The 12,112-nt window shown below is 49.8% G+C and overlaps 1 protein-coding gene across 1 annotated transcript in view; it reads right to left on the bottom strand.

The window, feature by feature from the left end:
- KCNIP1 (potassium voltage-gated channel interacting protein 1) overlaps positions 1-12,112 on the bottom strand; it is a 382,861-nt gene that overhangs the window by 285,420 nt on the left and 85,329 nt on the right. The gene's annotated exons all lie outside the window — the stretch shown is intronic.

The following is a 12,112-nucleotide window of genomic DNA, read 5'->3' as shown; positions in this document are numbered from 1 at the left end:
CTTGCTCCAACACAGTCAGAATAGCCTTGTCTGATGTCAATGTTCTGTGAAATTGTTCAACAGGAGACTAGCTGTGAGGACCAGGCCAGCTCCCGTCAGATGGGGCTGCTTGCCTGTTTCTCAGTGACAAACTTTTTCAAGGTCGTGATCCCCTTCTTCCTATCCATGCTCTCGGTAATCACACACACACTCTTCTAAATACTAAGCACCTTCTCTATGGCAAGTGTCAGGTGATGGGACTGGAGCACTGAACGTGTCAGCCACAGTCCCACCCTCTCAAAGCCCCTGGCCTTGCAGGGGAGATCATCACTGATGGGGTGTGATGAGCACTCAGCTTGCGATCTGCAGGATGTTATCAGCCTCAAAACGGAAGGGATCCTGCGTGGCCAGGGGAGACGTCTTGCAAAAGCCGAGCCTTCAAGGAGCCTTAAAAACAGATAGAAGTTGGCCAGAGATAGAGAAGGGGGAAACTGTTTCTGGGGATCGGGGCAGAGGTGGTCGGAGCAACTGGGTCAAATCTTTAATTCTTGAGATCTGAGAGCTACAAGGGGTTTACGGGGGCAGGAATGAGGGACGAGGGTGGATAACAGGCAGGAGCTAGAACACAGGAGGCCTTGCAAGCCCTTCAGAGGAGTCTGGGCGGAATTTAGCCTATGGTGAGTAATAGGGAGCCACGGAAGGGTCTTCAGCTAGGGAATGCTGTGGTCTGATTTACGTTTTACACAAGATACACATACAGAGTGACTGTGAGAAAGGAAGACAGACAGGGGTTGGTGGCTGAACTGAACATCTTGATTTGTGAGTAGATGCGGGGTCCGACCCGCAGACCCTGGCTGAGTGACGGATGAAAAAATGTATGCAGACACAGGTTTTTTGCCTGGCTGCATGGCTAAGGGACTGGGCCACTCACAGGCACCGAGGAGGGTGTTGTAAAGAGTCAGCAGCTGCAGCCTCAACAAGCTGGTGCTGTGGGTATATATTCAGTACAGATTTAATGACAAAGGCTTTGAGTCAACACACTTGTGGGTAATTAACATGGTGGCAGGGGGTGGCGGTGGGGGTGGGGTAGGGGGTCGGAGGGGTCCTTTCCCCCAGGAGAGCAGTCCTGCGCATGGATCGTTAAAGGCCGTGTTTCAAGGCCTAAGTAAACTAACTTATCTAGATCAATTCCCTTACACTTCCTTGTTATTTACTCTGAGAAAATTCAGCTGCCTTCAGCCAAATCCTTTCCCAAAACTTTTGCAAAACTTCCCGGCCTTCCAAGAAGGTTTGAGTCTTTCTATAATTTTTATAATTTTTCCCACCACCCTGACTGAACTCCTACAAGTAGAGACCCCAGGCCCTATATGGCTGCTTCTAGTTATCAAAGCAGGAGAAGGAACTGCGAAGGAGGGTGGGGCCTGAGGGTAGAGTGGAAAGAGCTGACCCATTGCTCAGGAGCACCTGGCAATGCTGCTACTTCTAATCCCAACTGGTGTGCACTCAGCATTTAACATACACCGCCGGCACTGTTCTGTTCTAAGTTCCTTATGTGGATTATTGTATTGTACCAGCACAATAGCCCTATGGGGTAGGTGCTTCTTATTTTTAGCCCTAGGTTATAGGTGAGGAAACTGAAGCACAGAGAGGCTGAGCAATTTGCTCATCATCCAGCTGCTAAGTGGGGCGGGAGTTCAACCCAGAGCAGCCTGATTCAGGACCTGCCCGATTTTCCTCTGGACTCCTTGGAGCCCTGGAAGTGCCAGGCTCTGCCCTGCACATTGTGCTCATCTGGGCCTCACAAAACTGTGGTCCAAGGGTGTGTGGAGCTCAGGGAATGTCAGTGCCTGAAGCACAGTTTGGAAGTTGAGGGCTACTTTTCAGGAGTTGGGACGAAGAGCTTAGAAGCTCAGCAACTATGGGGAAGCTCCTCTTAACTTAGCAAGTTGCTATATTTGAGTCTGAAGTGTCCAGTACGGGGCTTGCTGGTTTTGCCCTAGAAGTTTGAGTTAAATAAATGTGTATGAATGAACAAATGGAGAATGAATGAATGAACCAACTCACTACCTCTCTTCTAAATAGATGGCAATAGGATATTGTGCAGATGAGACAGGAGAGGACTAGTGTCTCATTTCCAAGAAGGACACTTTCTTATGGAGGCACTGGAATTGCCACTGTGATGATGTTAACCACACAAGGAGAATTCGCTTCCTTGAATTAAGCATGAAGTAAAGTGCTGCATGTGCTTCCCAGCTGCGTAGCCCTAGACGAGTCCCTTACACTCCCTGAGCCTCAGTGTTCTCATCTGTAATATGGGAACAATTACCTTGTAGGGTTGTTTTCACAATTATAGAGTACATTTTAAGTGTCTGTTAGGCATTTGGTACATAATGGGTGCTGGGTAGATGAAAGAAGGTATGGAAATGAGTCATTTTTGAACAATTATAAATCACTGAAAAGTATGGCTTTATTCACTACAACCAGAGGGAAAGAGGAGTGGGAAACAGGCCTTGTTGGGTCCAGACCAGCTCATACACTATTATTTGTATGCAATGCCTTTTCACTTGTGGCTTTTTATCTTGCCCATTCTTGAAAATTGCTAAAGAAATGGCCCTTCTCTGGTAATTGTTCCTTTTGGTGGTCAGTATTCCTCAGGCAACTCTCTCCATTAGCATCACCATGGCAACCTGCCCACTCAAGGGGCTTTCAGCCCATGCTTCCCCCAGGGAGCAAGCAGCCACTCCTCCAAGCCCCCAGGGCCTCCGTGGCTGGGCAGAGAAAAGGGAGCACAGCAATGTGAGCACTTCTACCTGCAGGATCTGGGATGTGGGCGTAGGAGGACACGGGGCCTGGCATACAGCACATGTACAAGACATGCTGGTAGAAGTGAAATGAGGCAACTCTATTTTGGGGTTTTCTGGAACAGGGCAATTGTCCTGAGTCCAAAAACTGAAGCTGCTCCACGCTGCCAGGCAGTGATAGTGGGGGATCACTCTGGCCTAAGAGAGTTCAATCCATCCATTCATTCAACAATATCAATAGGCTGGGCAACTATACTAACTACTACTAACAATGATGAAATAGATGCATTCCGTCCTCATGCAGCTCACAGAATAGTGAGGAAACACAGAAATAAACAGTAAAATCTGGGGTCAGGGTGCTACTAAGAGGAACATGCAGGGTGGGTGTGGGAGCCCAGATTTGGGGTGATCTGGGAGGGCTTCTCAGGGGAAGAGTCTTCAAGCCTGACTCTTGGATGAATGGGTAGGAGTCATCCAGTAACAAAAAGAGGGTGAATGCCTGCTCCAGGTGAGAGAAATGACATGTGCAAAGGCCTCAAGATGAAAGGGAATAGGATGACTTCAACTGGAAACTCAAGACAACTTGTCTCAGTCAAGGTCTCATTTGTAAGCAACAAACACTGAGTCTGGCTCATCCAAGCAGAAAAGGGATTGATTAAGTGACATTAGTTGGCCCACTGAAATCTCTGAGAAACTAAAATAAATCCGGAGGCTACGGGCCAGGAGCAACCCTTGAAATAACATGACGAAACTGGCCCTGTGAAGACACCCCCGTCTTGGCTGCTGGCACTGATTTGGTGGCTTGCGTGACCAACATCCCTGAGGCTGAATTCTGGATGCTGCCCCTGGGAGCTAGATGCCATGCACCTTGTGCCACCCTCTTCACAAACGGGGTCATGTGTGGTTCCTAATTCTTCAAGTCAGAACTTCCCATTCAAACTCTAGGGCGGAAGGGTTTGATTGACTGAGTCTAGCTCATTTAGGCTCACCATAACTGCAAGAGAGGCTGGAATGGAGGGAATGTGGCATTTCCAGCTTTTCAATGAGAGGTAGGGTCTGCTTCATAAAGAAAACAGGAAGATTCCTGAACATAACTTGAACATGTGAGTGCCCGTGGTCCTGTTATTTGACCCAAATTCAGTCATTTGGGCCAATAAATACCCCCCTCCCAATTCTTCCCCTTAGTCCCCTTTGTGGTGTGCCTCTGTCTTGCAGTAGGAGCTTTCCCAGCTGTCATACAGCAGATGTAAAGACATGCAGTAGGAGCTTTCCCAGCTTCTACTGGGATGTTTTTGAATTCCTACTCTGTGAGTGAGGCGTGATGCCAGGCATGAGGAATATTCAGATGAATTAGAAGACGGAGGTTCACCTGGGCTTCAAGTCGGTGAAACATCAAATGGGAGAGACATCTGAAGAATGAAAATAAACCAAATTAAGCCATTGCTTAATGCAGGAACACCTATTACTCTTTGGGCGTGTAGAGAGAGGAAATTTGGTTCAGTCAGGACCTGGAGCAGGTTCACAAGTCTTTTCACAGGATCCCCAGGGAGGGGCGTGAGGGCCCAGTTAAGCCATTTAGTAGAGTGCTGGGGACAAATGGAGATTTGGACATATGGCAGGTCCTGCCTCACCTAGAACTGGGGAGAAGATAGAAGTGGGAGAAGTTGAAGCTGGGTGCAGTGGCTCATGCCTGTAATCCCAGCCCTTTGGGAGGCCAAGGCAAGAGGATGGCTTGAGCCCAGGAGTTCCAGATCAGGCTGGACAGCAAAATATATAAATAAAAATAGCTGGGCGTACTAGTACACCTGTACTCCCATCTACTCGTGAGGCTGAGGTGGGAGGATTGCTTGAGGCAGAAGTTAAAGGTTGCAGTGAGCTATGATTGCACCAATGTACTTCAGCCTGGGCAACAGAGCAAGACCCTGTATCTAAAAAAGAAGCAGGGGAGGTGGAGTATCAGGAGCTGTACCCAGCACTGTGATTTTTTTTTTTTATCAGCAAGGTCAAAGGTTAGTACACAAATAACTCAAAGCAAGACTTGAGCTCAGACTTCTCAAAGAGAAGATGCAATTTGCCCACGTTCACATAGCCTGTGTAAGAGTCCAATACCTTCAAACCCAGTCTCACTGCACTACTCAATAGCAGCAGCTTTCAGAAATGGATTTTTCTAGGCACAAAGTTTTCCAAGTCTCACCACACAAAATAAAAGGGGAGAACATCCCCCGTTCTCTGTCCTGTGCTGCCAGCAAGGGTAATGACTGATGGCTGAGCTGCAGGGAGACTTCCTGGGCGACTGTATCAGCCGGCTACTGCTTAGAGCGTGCTCAAGGGTAGTAAAGAGAGGGACAGGAGCTACTCCAAGCATTTTACACTGTCAGTTTCTCCAGGTCAGACTGCATGCTTATGAAGGACTGAACGAAACAGAGAGCCATGTGGCAATTTCCCTTATCTTAGCACAAACTTTCTGGATACTGGGCAAATCAAACTTTCTTCACCCAGGGAAGGGAGCAGAGAGTGCAGTGATGAATTAGGATTAAAGACTTAGGATTGAAGGAACAATGTTGCTCAATGCAGCCGTTTTACCTTCTTTAACCTCGTTAGTATGGCCTGGCTTTAGGCCCTGATAATTTAGACCCAAGGAGATCTCTGCAGATGGAAAGGGAGTAGGGGATAGTGAGATGGGAGAGGTTAATCGCTGCCGGATGAAATTTGGGAAGGCCGACTATGTGCCTGTGAGGGAAGGAGGCGAGCTGCTCTCTCCTCAGTGAGCATTCAGGTTCACATCCAAGCTCTGACACTTACTAGCCATGTGGTCTTCAGCAAGTTTCATCTCAGTACCTCAGTTTCTTCATTTGCAAAGTGAGAATGATAACAGGAGGAAACTTGGAAGGGAACTGTGTGGCTTAATAAATACCAGCAAAGTGCTTTGTAAGCAGTAGCTGCCACCCCAGGAATCCACCTCGGGATCCGCAGTCCTCTCACTTGCAGCCACGGTGGCAGGCGCTGGCCAGGTCTTCTCTTGGCTCGTCCTCTGCTTTTCCAGTTGGACTAATACAGTCACTGACTCTCCGATCAGGGAGGCCCATCTATTCATTCATTCATTCGACAAATGAGCATCCACATGCATCGGAGGCACTGGGAGACAACAGTGAAGGAGGCAGTCCAGGCCCTGCCCCCAAAACGGAGCTCTGTACTGGACGTGTAGGTGCTCATGTGATTACAAAACCCCGGGGCCCACAGGAAGGAAAGCTCCCGCCTGCAGTGAGAGAGCTGGCCAGTGAGGGCCAGGCACATGTACCTTGTTCATCACCCTTGTGTTTCCAACCTCACTGGCACAGGGTAGCTGCTCAATCAATACTTGCTGAATTGATGAAAAAATGGATTAATAATGCCTAGCTGAGTGCTCTTTCATGACTTCCATCAAAATAATTGGAAAGTGAGGATTTGTGTGGACTGAGGATTAGTGCTTCCCACGGTGTGGTCCCAACTCAGTTCTCTCTCTGCAAAGGGTGGGCTGAGAGAGCTGGAGGGGGTTTTATTTCTGCTCTCAGGCCACTGCATCTGGAGCCAAAGTAATGCAACAATGTCAATCAGAAATGTGATTCTGTCCAGATAATCACATAACTATCTATGCCTGCAGATCTTCTCAGGTACTTAGTCCTGAGGTCTAAAGGAAACCAGACTTGGGGAAGAAGGTTTTTTTTTAAAAAAGAAAAAAGTATAATTCATAGACACTGGTAGCATTTTATTCAGAATTCAACAAATTATATGCCTCACTTTTGTAGGGGTTGGGACAAGAATCCAAATGGAGGCTGTGGTAGGTACAACAGTGGCCCTCTAAAGACATCCACATCCTCATCCCTATGCCTGTGAGTATGTTACCTTGCATGGCAGAGGGTCACGGAGGTTGGGGATGGGATTAAGGTTGTCAATCAGCTGGCTTTAAAGTGGGAAGATTATCCTGGGTTATCTGGGTAGGCCTGTGGAATCCTCTGGGTCTTGACAAATGACATAGGGAGGCATGAGAGAGAGAACAGAGGTAGCAGCCTGAGAAAGACTCGGCCCGACACTGCTGGCTTTGAAGACGGAGGAAGGGGCCATGAGCCAAAGAATGGGGTCAGCCTCTAGGCACTGGAAAAGGCAAGGAAACAGGGTTCCCCCAGGACCCCAGAAGGAATGCAGCTCTGCCAACACCCGGATCCAGCCCAGGGAGACTCATTTTGGATTTCTGACCTCCAGAAATGTCAGATAATAAAGGTGTGTTGTTTGAAGCCACTAAGTTTCTGGGCATTTGTTCCAGTGGCAATAGGAAGCTAATACTGAGGTCCACTTACCACATCTGCATACTTAAAGTCATGAATCGAGTCAATTACTGGTTAAATATAAAATGTTCTACATTAACAGATATATCTTCTTAACCATTTGGGTTTGCAAATTTACACCCACCTAGGAGGTCCTCACCAGAACCTGGCAGTGTGGAGAAAGCAGACTCCAGCCCCCACCCCTCCCCTGGGCCTAACTCCCTTTCTCTTTCTTCCACTTCCCACCCATTTCTGGAGGGGCACATGCCTGTGGGCACCCCCGCCTGCTGCCCAAGCCCCTCCATGGCTCCTGCAAGCAGCTGCTTCATGTGCATCATGAGATGTCCTCAATAGCACCTTCTAGGGTGCAGATCTTTTTGCTGCTGTGAAAGAGGAGCTTATGCATAATGATATTGTCAGTCTAGACATGTTTCATGCAGAGGAGAACTCAGGATGAGGACAGGAGTGGTGGCAGGAACTCAATCTATTACAACAAGTTTTCTGATGTAGTTATGCTCCAGGGATGTAGAATTCTGTGCCTTTGTATGTAAGGAATCCTTTCTACAAAACCCCTAAGAAATAATCATTCTACCTGTTCTTGAATACACCTTCCACAGGAGGCTCACTGCTTTACATGGCCGTCTCTCTAATAGTGAAAATGTTGAGGCCAGCCCGGCTTTCTTCCGACTTCCATGAATTGGTTTTGACCTTGGCCTCTGCATCTCCTTTTCCCAAGGTTGATTTGGTTTCCAAGCCTTCCCCACGCATTGGAACTGTAGGGTGTTCACCGAATGTGTAATAAATAGCAGGCTTTGGTTCAGTAGGGTTGCCTCTCTCAGTAAATAGTCACTTCAGGGCCAGGAGGGTGGGGAATGAGGCATTTTTATGTGGCAACAAAACACAGCTGCTCATCAACTTATCACCCAGCTGCGCCTAGGTGGTGATCCGAGCCACGTTTGGGTCTGGACAAGAGCGGTGCCTACCATGGAACCCCTGCTTTAGACCCTCTCTGACCCTCCACTAGCTGAGCCCCTCCCCACAGGATGAGGGAAGGGAAAGGGCCAAGGTGGGTTTGCCCACCCGGAGCCTACTCCCTCCTTCTGTCTAGACCAGGCTCTGGGTACCAGGACCCCAGAATCCCCTATCCAAATAGGCCTGGGGCTGATTCCAGGGCCTGTCCAGGCCTGTTTTCTGGGATTGTCTTTAATCCCAGAAATCCTGAAGGCACAGGATTCTACATCCCTGAAGCATAACCACATCAGAAAACTTGTTCTAATAGATTGAGTTCCTGCCTCCATTCTTGTCCCCTGTCCTGAGTTCTCCTCTGTGTGAAACATGTCTACACTGACAATATCACTCTGCATAAGCCCCTCTCTCACAGCAGCAAAAAGATCTGCACTCTCGAAGGTGCTGTTGAGGACATCTCATGACTCAAGTGGGGCGATGTCCTCTCCAGATTGTCTTGGCAGAAATGGGAAACTCCTGAGTGTAGTGATCGAGAGTCTTGAGAGTCCCGTGTGGTCCCCAGAGCCAGATCCGGCAGAGTGGAGCTAGAAGGCCTTTCCCTGGAGAAACTCATCCTGAACACAGAACGAGGTCCTGTCTCTCCTTAACCTGACATGAAGGCCCAGGGTCAGTGTGGATCCTAGATGGTTCGGTCCAGAGCCCTTTGCAGACAAGAAACCTGAAGCTCAGAATAGGACAGCGACTTGGACAAAGTCACATAATCAATGCCACCATTTCTAGGTACAAGACCAGATTCCTTTCCAGGGCCCCTGGGCCCCTGAGGATCTGGCCCCGATGACCTCTCCAGTTTCACAAAGTCTCCCAGCTATGTGGCCTTTTCTCTGATCTCTGAAAGGCCTCTGCTTACTCGGCCCCCGGGGTCTTTGCAACGCTGTCTCCTCTAGGGCCTCAGAGCTCATGTGGGGCCAAGCTGGGATTTGACTCCAGGGTGCACCGTCTTAAGTACTGCACATGTCAGTGAGTGAGGATGCTTCATAAAGGTTTGGGATGGACAAAAGCTTGAGAACAGTCTTGGCTGGGGCACTGAGTGGTGGCTTCCTCTTGCTGGATAGAGTATCAGCTATGCTTATTATAGTAAACAGTAGTCAGCACTTGTTCATTCTTTTTTTTTTTTTGAGATGGAGTCTCGCTCTGTTCCCCAGGCTGGAGTGCAGTGGTGCAATCTCGGCTCACTGCAAGCTCTGCCTCCTGGGTTCACGCCATTCTCCTGCCTCAGCCTCTGGAGTAGCTGGGACTTCAGGTGTCCACCACCATGCCTGGCTAATTTTTTTGTATTTTTAGTAGAGACGGGGTTTCACCGTGTTGGCCAGGATGGTCTCCATCTCCTGACCTCGTTATCCACCCGCCTCGGCCTCCCAAAGTACTGGGATTACAGGCATGAACCACCGCACCCGGCCCACTTGTTCATTCTTTAAGACTGCATTTTCTCTCAAGAGCCAAGCCCTGGGATGGTTCTGGGTATATGGCCCTCGAGGAAAATCTGCAGTGGGCTCTAGGGCTGCAGGTGCCTCTTGCCTCCTGGGCTTCTCAGTCTCCCACCTGAGTCCCTGGCTGAGACAGAAACGCCACTGATCGCCTGCCACACAGAGGTACAAAGTGCACAAAGATACAAACCCTGCACGTGGGCACATGGGCACCAGAGACTCACAGACAGGCCCCCCACCCCTCCCCAGTACCAGAGGTACACATGCTCTGAGGTGTCTGTGCCCTCGGGGGTCTCATTTGTTCCATACTCCCTGGAGCTAGCCCTGTTATCTGAATCACAAAGCCTCTTTACAAAGCACCAAGTTCTCACTGCTTCCTACTAGTTAGATTTTAGACAGATCTGTGTGTAACTGTGCACACACGGTTGCATGAAAGGGGCTTTGAGTTCTGATCCCATCCCTGCCAGGGCAGAGGCCCTGCTGGGCTGGGAGGGCAGCTGGAGGAAGATCAATGCAAACTGAAAATAAAGTTTAGTTATAGGAACTAAAGGAAGCCATGTTTCTTACACACCTGAGCGTGCAGAGACTAAAATTCATGTCTGTTACCCATGGTCACAACTGATCACTGACAAAGAGGGTGACGGCAGACCGAGGGAAGGAAGCAAGAACAGAGACACGGAAGGGAGGAGCTCAGACAGGGCAATGGGAACCAGGGCACTGGGCTGGGGGAGAGAACACCTGTGAGCCAGCAGCCCAGCCTGACTCCTGGGTTCTCCATGCTGTCCAGGGCGGGAGCTTCATCCAAGGACATACCCTCCACTTTTCCATTGCCTTACAGCTTACAGGTTTGTACATCATGATATCAGTTAACCCCCAACTCTCCCTGGAGGTAGGTACCATAAATTTCTGCGCTTCAGAGATAAGCAGATGAGGCCCAAGGTTATACCATGAATCTGTGGTAGGGGCATGACGGGAACTCCAGATCTCTGTGTTCTAATTCCATCAAGAGGGACCATGTGTCATACTCGCCTGGCTTCTACCCCTTTACTCAGCCATGAAACACCCTCCATCTGTAGTCTCAGCATCCTCATGCTCCTGGAAACCCTTCAACTCTCCCCTAGGAGGGGGTCAGGCAAGGGCCCTTGCCTGGGAATCAATTTCTTTCAGTTCCGCGTTTCCTCTAAGTTGTTGTGTGGCCTTGGGGAGGCCCCCCTTCCTCTGCATCCTCAGTTTTGTGATCTGTGAAATAACTGAGACCCTGCTCTGGGATCTGGGACCCCCGCTGTGTATTTGTGGTTTAAATGGCCTTATCACAGTTTTCTGTTTACCTATCTGGGCCCTTGTGTATTGGTTTGCTCAGGCTGATATCACAAGGTGCCACAGACTGGGCGGCTTAAACAAAAATTCATTTTCTTCCAGTGCTGGAGCCTGAAAGTCTGAGATGAAGGTGTCAGCAGGTTGGTTTCCCCTGAGGCCTCTCTCCTTGGCTTGCAGACGCTGCCTTCTCCGTGTCTTCACATGGTCTTACCTCTGTGTGTGTGTCTATGTCTTATTCTCTTCTCACGAAGATACCAGTCATATGGGATGAGGACCCAACCTAATGACCTCACTTTAATGTAGTTACCCCTTTAAGGCCCTGTCTCCAAGAACAGTCCCATTCCAAGGTCCTGCCTTCAGCACGTGAGTTTGGGGAAGACAGAACTCAGCCTGTAGCACGTGGATGGCCGCCTGTGGACAGCCAGCCATACCCTGGTTGTATGAAGGAAGGGATGGGCCTCTCCTCCAGGCTCTAAGCCCCCTCAAGGCTGAAAGCCCACTTCTTCTCAGCAGACTGCCCCAGGCCCACAAGAAAGGAGCCCACTTGGTGTCCCATGACTGAGTTGTGGGCTGGCACTGCCAAGCCTGGGGAAGGGGAATGTTGCTAGAAGCCTTAGGGACTTGCCAGGCCTGCTCCTGCAGGCTCGACCCGGGAGTACTGAGGCTGAGGGTTCTTCAGGCTAGCGCGCTCCTCACAGCAGCCTGCCACTGCTCCCAAGGCTCGTGTAGATGAGCCTCACAAAGTGGTCAGGCTGGATTCCGCCTTCTGCCCCAGCAGGCATCCAGCCTCCTACGTGTGGAGTGGCAGCTGAGACCACCAGGTGGGCGGATGCCGAGCTCCGCACCCCCCCGCCCCGTCCCCCACATTGTGCCAGGCTCTCCTGACACATTGCAGGAGAGAGCTGCAGTGGCCTGTGTTGAGGGGACCTGCCTTCCAGGCAGCCCAGCCTGGGGCTGTTGTTCCTCACTTGTGCCTGCCTGCCAGGTTGCCTGCCGAGCTTCATAAATGCTGCAATTTGTGGAATTAAAGTTTCCTTTTTATTTGCATTGGGCGGCATGGGGTCAGGGAACAGGGGACGGGAGGTGAAAGCTGAAGGCTTCCGATTGATTCTTGGGCCTCCACAGCAGCCCTAACCCCATCCAGTTCACCCGGTTTATTACGTGAGTATAGAAGCCCTTATTCCCAGCTGTTCAGTCTTCCCCAGGCATGTGTGTACAACTGATTTTTTTTTCTCCTGTGAATCTGTCCATTGTCAGTTAATTT

Source organism: Pongo pygmaeus, chromosome 4 (assembly GCF_028885625.2).
Source record: "Pongo pygmaeus isolate AG05252 chromosome 4, NHGRI_mPonPyg2-v2.0_pri, whole genome shotgun sequence".
Taxonomy (NCBI): Eukaryota; Metazoa; Chordata; class Mammalia; order Primates; family Hominidae; genus Pongo; species Pongo pygmaeus.
Note: the sequence above shows the minus strand (reverse complement) of the source record. Positions and strands in the feature narration are given on the sequence as shown.